Source organism: Vulpes vulpes, chromosome 1 (assembly GCF_048418805.1).
Source record: "Vulpes vulpes isolate BD-2025 chromosome 1, VulVul3, whole genome shotgun sequence".
NCBI lineage: Eukaryota > Metazoa > Chordata > Mammalia > Carnivora > Canidae > Vulpes > Vulpes vulpes.
Window position 1 is genome coordinate 147,106,578 of NC_132780.1, and position 9,946 is coordinate 147,116,523.

General features: G+C 37.6%; 1 pseudogene; it reads left to right on the forward strand.

Moving 5' to 3' along the window:
* The first annotated feature begins 633 nt into the window (after positions 1-633).
* Positions 634-2,216, forward strand: LOC112914187 (ornithine decarboxylase pseudogene; annotated as a pseudogene).
* The last annotated feature ends 7,730 nt before the right edge of the window (positions 2,217-9,946 follow it).

Here is a 9,946-nt window from a genome sequence, read left to right on the forward strand (position 1 = left end):
GATGTGAATTACTTTTTTAATACGTACTGGAGGAGGAAGCAACATTTATATGCCTAACATAGTAATAGGCACTCTTGATGGAGAGGTCTATAATAATCCCCAAAATACTTTACAGGGTCCACAAAAATCTTCAAAATGTAGATATTATATGGAGCCTGAGTGGCTCAGGTCATGATCCCAGCGTCTTGGGATCCAGTCCACCTTGGGCCTTCCTGCTCCGCGGGAAGCCTGCCTCTCCTTCTGCCTCTCTCTCTCTCTCTCTCTCCCTCTCTCTCTCTCTCTCTCAATCTCTCTCATGAATAAAACCTTAAAAAATTAAATTAAAAAAGACATTATATAAAATGTAAAATCCATGATGCAATCCAATTCAGTTTAGCTGGAAAAACAACCCAGCCTAATAGGATAGGGTTCATTTCTTGTGTGCATCAGTTATCTTGGTTCTGTTCTGAGGGGACAAGAGGCCAGTGCCCCCACCTCAGTGCCACCACCCCTGGGCCAGGGCTCCGGTGCCACCTGGAGCCAAGGGTCCCCAGGTCCTCTGTGGAAGGGAGCAAGGCAGAGGGCAGAGGCTGACCCCAGTGGTGGCACAGTAGGCAGTCCTGTGCACTCTGCATGGGCTGGACTGCGGTACCCATGCGCTGTAACACAGCAAATTCTGTGTTTATCAGGACATCTCCACTACTGCACTGAAGTCACACACCATCTTCATGGGACTTGAAGTTTCCAGGAATTGCCTTTCTGAAATGCTGGCAATAATTTCTTCACATTCCATCTTTTAGTTTTCCATGGAAACATCAGGAAACCATGAACAACTTTAGTTGATACAGAGTTTGATTGCCATTTCCTACGTGAGGGCTTTTTACTGCCAAGGATATTCTGGACCAAAAAATTAATAAAGCTTCATCTCCTGATGATGAGGATGCCTTCTATGTCACAGACCCGAGAGACATTCTAAAGAAGCATCTGAGATGTTTAAAAGCTCTTCCTTGTCTCATTGCCTTTTATGCGGCCAAATGCAATGATAACGGAACCATGGTGAAGACCCTACCTGCCATTGGGACAATATTTGACTTTGCCAACAAGACTAAAATGTGATTGGTACGGAGTCTCCAGGTGCCTCTAAGGAGGCATTATCTATGCAAATCCAAACCAGCATCTCAGATTAAGCACACTGTCAATAAATGCAGTCCAAATGATGACTTTTGATCATGAAGTTGAATTGATGAAAGTTGCTACAGCACATCCAAAGGCAAAGTTAGGGTTGCGGATTGCCACTGATGATTTCAAAGCAGTTTGTTGCCTCAGTGTTAAATTTGGTGCCACACTTAAAAGCAGCAGGCTTCTTTTGGGGCAGAGAGCTATATATTGATGTCATCAGTGTCAGCTTCCACACGGGAAGTGGCTGTACCAATCCTGAGACCTTCATACAGACCATCTCTGATACCTGCTGTATCTTTGACAAGGGAGCTGATGTTGGTTTCAACATGTATCTGCTTGATATCAGTGGTGGCTTTCCTGGATCTGAAGATGTAAAGCTTAAATTTGAAGAGATCATCAGTGTTATCAACCTAGCACTGGACAAGTATTTTCCATCAGACTCAGGACTGAGAATCATAGCTGAGCCAAGCAGATATTACATTGAATTAGCTTTGATGCTTACAGTTTATATCATTGCCAAAACAACTAGTGCTAAAGGAACAGACAGGCTCTGATGATGAAGATGAGTCAAGTGAACAAACCTTTATGTATTACGTGAATGACGAGGTATATGGATCGTTTAATTGCATCCTTTATGATCATGCACACATGAAGCCCCTTATGCAAAAGAGACCCAAACCAAGTAAGAGGTATTATCCAACCTACATATGGAGACCAATATGTGACAGCCTTAATTGCATTATGGAGTCTGTGACTTGCCCAAGATGCATGTGAGTGATTGGATGCTCTTTGAAAACATGAGTGCTTACACTGTTGCCATTGCTTCTATTTTCAAAAGGCTCCAGAGGCCAACTATCTATTATGTGATGTTGGGGCCAACATGGCAACTAATGCAGCGAATCCATTACCACAATTTCCCTTTGGAAGTAGACGAGCAGGATGTCAGCATTGTGCCTGTGTCCTGTGCTTAGGAGACCGAGAGGAAGTGGGGTGCAGTGTCCCTGCTGCCATTAAGTCAGCTAGCATTACCGTGTAGGTACCACTCCTGTAGCCATTAACTGCGAGTTTAGCTTAAATTATGGGATCGGGGTGGGGGGGACAGTTTAATTACTGCTAGCTTTTTTTTATTTTTAATGTATTTGTTAAGTAGGGTTGGCACCGATGCAATAATATGGAAGACTAAGAGATGGGGTCATTTATCTGTGTTCCTTTGGAAACCACTTGAATATTTTTTATATCTGGATTTTTATTCATTTTTCAATCATTCTACTAAAGACTGCCCCTCAGTTGCTGAGGAAGCATTGGTAGCTTGTACATTGGCAGAATGGGCCAGAAGCTTAGCAGTTTGATCTGTTTTTAAAATAAAGTATCTTGGGCAGCCCTGGTGGCTCAGCAGTTTAGCGCCACCTTCAGTCCAGGGCATGATCCTGGAGACCCAGGATCGAGTCCCACGTCGGGCTCCCTGCATGGAGCCTGCTTCTCCCTCTGCCTGTGTCTCTGCCTCTCTCTCCCTTTCTCTCATGAATAAATAAATAAAATCTTAAAAAATGAAGTATCTTAAAATTTAAAAAAACTTTAAAAAACATATATACAAAATAAATGATACATAAAAATATATAAAATGTATTTCATCTTATAAAATATAGAATATATAAAATAAGTTCATCTTATAAATTAATCGTATAATTATAATAATATATAAAATAAAATATTTATGCAAAATCTATAAAATAATCTCATCTTATAAAATAAGTCATGTTTAAATGACTGTAGACAGGGAGGAGGAGTTAAAATGGCAGAGGACGGGACACCTGGGTGGCTCAGTGGTTGAGTGTCTGCCTTTGGCTCAGGTCATGATCCCAGGGTCCTAGGATCTCCTTCTGCCTATGTCTCTGTCTCTCTCTCTGTGTCTCTCATGAATAAATAAATAAAAATCTTTTAAAAATAAAAAATAAAAATAAAATGGCAGAGGAGTAGAGGAACCCTAAGTTTATCTCATCCCTCAAATACAACTAGATAGTTATCAAATCATTCTAAATGACTGTAAGCACAAAACTTCCCAAATAAAGGTACAATTTTGGCCCATTGTCTTTAATCTTATATACTTTCTGTGAAACGTAAAATTCAGTAAGTTCTAAGTATATCCTCTCTCAGTTTAAGTTCTTGTGAATTTTTTCTAGATTTAAATTATAACCATTTCACTTTTAGGAAAAGAGAAGAGACTGGGGAGCCTGGGTAGCTCAGTCAATTGAGGATCTGGCTCTTGGTTTGGGCTCAGATTATTATCTCAGAGTTATGATATCAAGCCCCAGGTCAGGCTCTTCACCCAGCACAGAACAGAGTCTGCCTGAGATTCTCTTTCTCTCTTTCTGTCCCTCCCTTCACTCGTGCATTCTCTCTCTCTCTCTCTCTCTCTCTCTCTCTCAAATAAAATAAATTTTTAAAAATCTTAAAAAAAAAAAAAGGAAACAGAAAAGACTGTACACAATGTGGAGAAATTAGGACCCTTGAATATAATAGTGGCAATGAAAAATGGTGAAACTGCTTTGGAAAATAGTCTGCAATTCCTCAAATAATTAAACAAACTTACTATACTCAGTAATGTCATACCTAGGTATCTGGCCTAAAGAAGAGAAAACACAGGGGCACCTCAGTTGAGCATCCAATTCATGGTTTCAGGGTTATCAGGCTCTGCCCTCAGGGGGGAGTCTGCTTGAGAGTCTCTCTCCCTCTCACTCTGCCCTTCCCCACATTCTCACACTCTTTTTGTCTCTCAAAACAAATAAATAAATTTTTTTTTTTTAAGTGAAAACCAGGGACGCCTGGGTGGCTCAGCAGTTGAACATCTGCCTTCAGCCCAGGGCGTGATCCTGGAGTCCTGAGATCAAGTCCCACATCAGGCTCCCTGCATGAGGCCTGCTTCTCTCTCTACCTATGTCTCTGCCTCTCTCTGTCTCTCATGAATAAATAAATAAAATCTTAAAAAGACAAAAGTGAAAACCTATTTCACAGAGAAAATAGCAATATTGTTCATAATAGCCAAAAGGAGACAATTCATGATGAATGGATAACCAAAATGTTGTATATCCATACAGTGGTATATTATTCAGCCATCAAAAGGAACAAAGTCCTGATACATGTTAAAAAATGGATAGCCTTAAAAACATTATGCTAAATGAAAGAAAACAGTCCCAAAATACATCTTATACCATTCCATTCACATGAAATATCTAGAAAAGGCAAATCAATAGAAAAGAAAGATTAGTAGTTACTTAGTGCTGGTGGTATGATGGAATATAGTAGAGTACCAGATAAGGAGCTAACAGTTTCTTTTTGAGGTAATGGCATGTTCTAAAGTTGTGAACTTTGATCACATCTGTGAATATAATGAAAGGAAATGAATGCTACACTTTAAATGGGGGAATGTTTAGTGTGTAAATGGTATATCAATAAAGCTATTAAAAAGAAAAAGAACAAAAAAATACTCCACCATTCAGAATAGCAACCACTCATCACCAACAATAACAACAAACGTTTTTGGTTTTTTTTTTTTTTAATTTTTATTTATTTATGATAGTCACACAGAGAGAGAGAGAGAGAGGCAGAGACATAGGCAGAGGGAGAAGCAGGCTCCATGCACCGGGAGCCCGACGTGGGATTCGATCCCGGGTCTCCAGGATCGTGCCCTGGGCCAAAGGCAGGCACTAAACCACTGCGCCACCCAGGGATCCCAACAACAAACGTTTATAGAGAATTTACTCTCTAGCAGACACTGTGTCTACTGTTTTACATGCCTTACATCAATGAACCTTCACAAAGGTTTTCAAACCTTTGCAGACTTACCTCAAAGCCTAAACTTTTAGCCATACCCCGAACTGCTAACCATTAGAGCAATCTAATTGATACCACAGTGTGACTAACTTATCAGATCCAGTTCCAGTTCCTTCTTGGCAAAGAAGCATTCTAACTTTAGATAAGTACAGGACAGTCAGAGACAAATAACTCCATTCAATAAATGAGATGCTCAGGAACAAATGGTAAGTCTAATGGCTATTCTTCTACCAAGAATGATCAATGAGACAGAACATACTGGTATCCATACCTCTTGAAGAACGTATGTGTGCATGAGTCTGTATGAGTTAAAAAGAAAGGAAAGAGAAAATTCTGATATTACCCCAATACTTTTTCATATATATAATATTTTTTCATATATATATGTATGCCTTCATATACATACATATATATATGTATGCCTTCATATACATATATATTTATTGTGGCGCAGCGGTTTGGCGCCTGGGTGGCGCCAGCGGTTTGGCGCCTGCCTTTGGCCCAGGGCGCGATCCTGGAGACCCAGGATCGAATCCCACGTCGGGCTCCCGGTGCATGGAGCCTGCTTCTCCCTCTGCCTGTGTCTCTGCCTCTCTCTCTCTCTCTGTGTGACTATCATAAATAAATAAATTAATTAAAAAAAAAAAAAAGATGCAAAGGATCTAACAGTGATGTGGATCCTGAGTGCTGTTCAACTAGGCAAATGGTATATCCTCCACCATAGAAAACTGCTTAGCAGTTTCTTAAAATGCGAAACATATATTTATCACACAACTAAAAAATTCCACTCCTAGGTATCTAGCAAAGAGAAATTAATGCATTTGTCCACATAAATATGTGTATTCAAATTGTCATAACTACATCATTTATAATAGTCAAAAACTGGAAACAGCTCAAATGCTCATCAACTGGTAAATGGATAAACAGAATGTGGTATATCCATACAGTAGAATATTTTTCATCCTTGAAAAGGAATAAGGAACTGATATATCCTGCAATATGGGTGAACCTTGAAGATATGATGCTAAATGAAATAAGCCAGTCACAAAAACACAACATATTGTATGATTCACTTATTTATGTCCAGAAAAGACAAATCTTCAAAGACAGGAAAGAGATTGTTGGTTCCCTAGGGCTAGAGGTGAGAATAGGGAATAACAGCAAATGGCCATTAGATTTCTTTTTAGGGGGATGGAAATATTCTGAAATTAGATTGTGGTGATGATTGTAAAACTCTATAAATTCATTAAAAATCACTGAATTATACACATAAGAGAAGTGAATTCTATAGTATGTAAACAATACTGCAATAAAGCTGTTAAAATCAGTCAATATAGTTTATCACTTTGAGAAAATAAAAGAGAAAAATCAATATATTCAGAAAAGGTAGATGACAAAATTCAAGATCTAATGAGGGATTAACTTTCTAATTAACTTTCAAAATTTGCCTCCCTGAATCAGATTCCATGTACCCAAAAAGATGATACATTAAGATAGAATAAGTTATTCTCTGTGACAGAAAACTCCAAAATTTCAGTGGCTTAACACAGCAAACATTTACTTTTCTTTCATGCTGAACGACCAACAGGTGTCATCAGCAGGGATGGGGGATAGAGAAGGACTGTATTCATCTTGGTGCTCAAAAGCCAAACTTGACATAAAACTCATCTTAATACATGTTTCCAACATTCTCAGAGAAGTATAAGGAAACGTGGTACATGATGCTCATATGGCCTCTTCTTGGAAGCGAAACACATCACTTCTGTTCATATATCACTGGCCAAAGTATGGCACATGACTACAGTTAAAATATTCTGGAGAAATGAAAAACTACCATATATTCAGAAGAAGAAAGAATATATTTTTAAACATCCTTCATAATTACTACAATAAACCTGAATCCTTCCATTAAATTAGCTATATCTGAGCAGAGTGCAAGCTAGCTCAGAACCTACTAACAAAGAGCATGGTAGGTTAAGAAAAGTAGTTATGTTGGGTTTGGGAGCCACACAATCAGTATTTATATTTTACAAGTTGATACTTTAACAGAAAATCAGATAGCCATGGTTAAGTCCTAGATATTAAAGATTTAAAGCAATATTTTAAAATAGACTTACATCTTAGGAGTTAAAAGATATGCTTCAATAGTTGTTAAGAGTTTAATGGAAAAAAACTTCTATAATATTAATAGGCAATATCCTGTCTACTAGTAAGTAGTGTGCTTTTGCCCAGTCTGAAGCCTGGTCAGATTTAAAAAAAAAAAAAAAAAAAAAAAAAAAAAAGACTATAAAAATAGCAATGGAGTCCAGAATTTGGTTGAAACATTAAAATCATTCAGTGAATCTTGAATTTTATTACACAATTGTTTTTATCTCTTGAAAAGATCATATGATCTTATACCTTTATTCTCTTAACTATTTGATAATGGTGATCTATCTACCACAAGTACTACTGATGAAAAAAAAAGCATATTTTTTTTATTTTAGCATTCAGGAAAATAACTGAATTTAAAAGACAAAGAAATTTAATACTAAGTATAAGTCAGAAAATGGAACAGCACTTTTCTCTATAACAATGATGAAATGTGGGTTAGAATAAAGGGTAAACTTCCTGCAGTAGTAGGTAAAAGAAAATGAACACAGAACACAAAGTCACATCAAACTGTCATATTTTTTGGAAGCTGATTGGCAATAGTTTATTCCTGCATGTCAAGCAGTATTTTAAACAGAAGGTAATAGTTTGAAAATTATCAAATTATCACAGATGCCTCCAGAATCCTCATTACATTTTTGTGACTGGTTAGTGATTTGACAGGTTTTAATTTTGTTTCACACATCCTTCTCCCAAACAACATAATGTATATTACAGTGGTATCTTTACCTTAGAGTTCCTTAATGTACCACATACATTCTGAAAGTTTCTCTTAGACATTTAAATTAGAGTATATTTAAGAAAAAAAAAGGACAAGTGCGATTTTAAAGTCATTTGGCAAACTGATTCTGTCAAGAGAGCTTAGTTTCATTCTGTTTGCTGCAACAGCTTTTTTTTTTTCATAACTCCACTCTTCTTGTTCTTGTAATACATTTGGGAGGCCTGTCAAGGCCTATCCACTCTCTAAATAGCTTTGCAGATTAAATTTTTAACTCTCTTCTCTTCATGCAGATGTATATTTCTGACAAAGAATTGCCCTGAGATGTCAGCTTCCATCTTTCTCACTGGAGAGAAGGCAGATATGTGCAAGCATAGATCCTCAGTTCTCCACCTCATCAGGAAACGCATGCACACATGTGAAGACTCCTTTCCAGGACCATGCATCCATCTTTGTGTTGTTCATCCCTTTCAGATTTCCTGCTCTTACCTTATAAACGTCCCTTTCCTTCGATGAGTCTTGAAGAGAAATGAGTAAGAGACCCAAACAAGAAAATAAATAGAATTTTTCTTTTTGTAAATTGATAATCTCAATAATGAGACTATGCCAAGGTGCATAGTTCAAAAAATAGCATATAGACAAACCTGGGCTATATGGGACTGATTTTCTTTTGCTGGTGGAAGCTGAGTTGGGTACTTTACAGTACTCGGTACTTCACAGACTCAAAGATGAGTTTTTAGGGGACAAAGAATGAGAAAGTCATTCTAAGCAAAGGAAACAACAGAAGTAAAACCATGAATTTGTGGAAATAGCATGGTGTGTATTAAGATCTTTAAAAACATGGGGAATACTAAATTCCAAAGAATTAGGCAGCAGTGGCATTTCCTATAATGCCTTGCAGAGCTGACCTGCATTTAGTCCTAGGAATGGCAATGACATTACCCTTGCAATGGCAGGATCCATGTAAGGCCATGTGCTTTGGCATTTATCTACACTTTTCTGTTCATGTAGCCATTCAGGTTGTAGAAAGAGTCAATCTGGTTCAAGGATAACTTATAGCATCACTTCCATTACCCATAAATGAAAAGAGGGCAAAGAGTGGAAAGTAAGTTCTGTGTTAAAATTTTCATATACAAATTTCAATATTTTAACACAGTAATTGAAGCAACATACCTCACAGATGACTTTGATCATTTACTATGATTCAAAATCATCAAATGCATCACAAAAGTGCGAATGTGGCCTTTTAAGAATGACTTTTAGTATTTGGAGAGAAACAACATTGGATTCTAGTCTTAAAGAGTAAATGAGATGGCCAGGGAGAAGGTGGATGGAATATGGCATTCCAGGAGGGGGAAACCAAATGTGTAAGGTGGAAAAGTACTGAAAAGCACAAAGACTTGAGAGATGCAAGAATTTTAATGGACTTATAGCAGGGAGAAGAGAAACATGATGGGAAATTCCAAGTCGATTCATTATATAAGCATCACAATGAGTAGTATTGACCGAAAAGAAATTCCATACCCTTGTACACTGTTGGTGAGAATGAAAATTATGGAAAAGTATGGAGATTCCTTTAAAAAATCAGAACTAGGACTGCCATGTGATTCAGTAATCCCACTTCTAAGTGTATATCCAAAGGAAATTAAATCAGTGTCTCACAGAGATATCTGCACTCCTGTGTTCATCACAGCATCATTCATAGTAGCCAAGATATGGAAACAACTCAGTGTCAGATAAGCTGGAGAAAGGTATATATATATAAATATATATATATATAAAATTTTTTTTTCCATTGAAAGTGAGAGTTGCTTCAGGTACTATTGACATTTTAACAAGATGAAGGCTCCTACCGCATGAGCCCAGGATGTCTTCCCAAAGTCATCCAGTTTTCAGTGTACCAGCCTTTGACTGCCTTGGTGCAGTCTCATTATTTTGTTCTTTTTGATGCTACTGAGAATGGAGTCATTTTCTTAATTTCCTTTCTGAGTGTTCATTGTTGGTACACAGAAAGGCTACCAATCTTTCTATGTTCATTTTGTGTCCCCAAGTGATGTCACTCATTAGCTCTAGCAGTTCTGGTGGAGC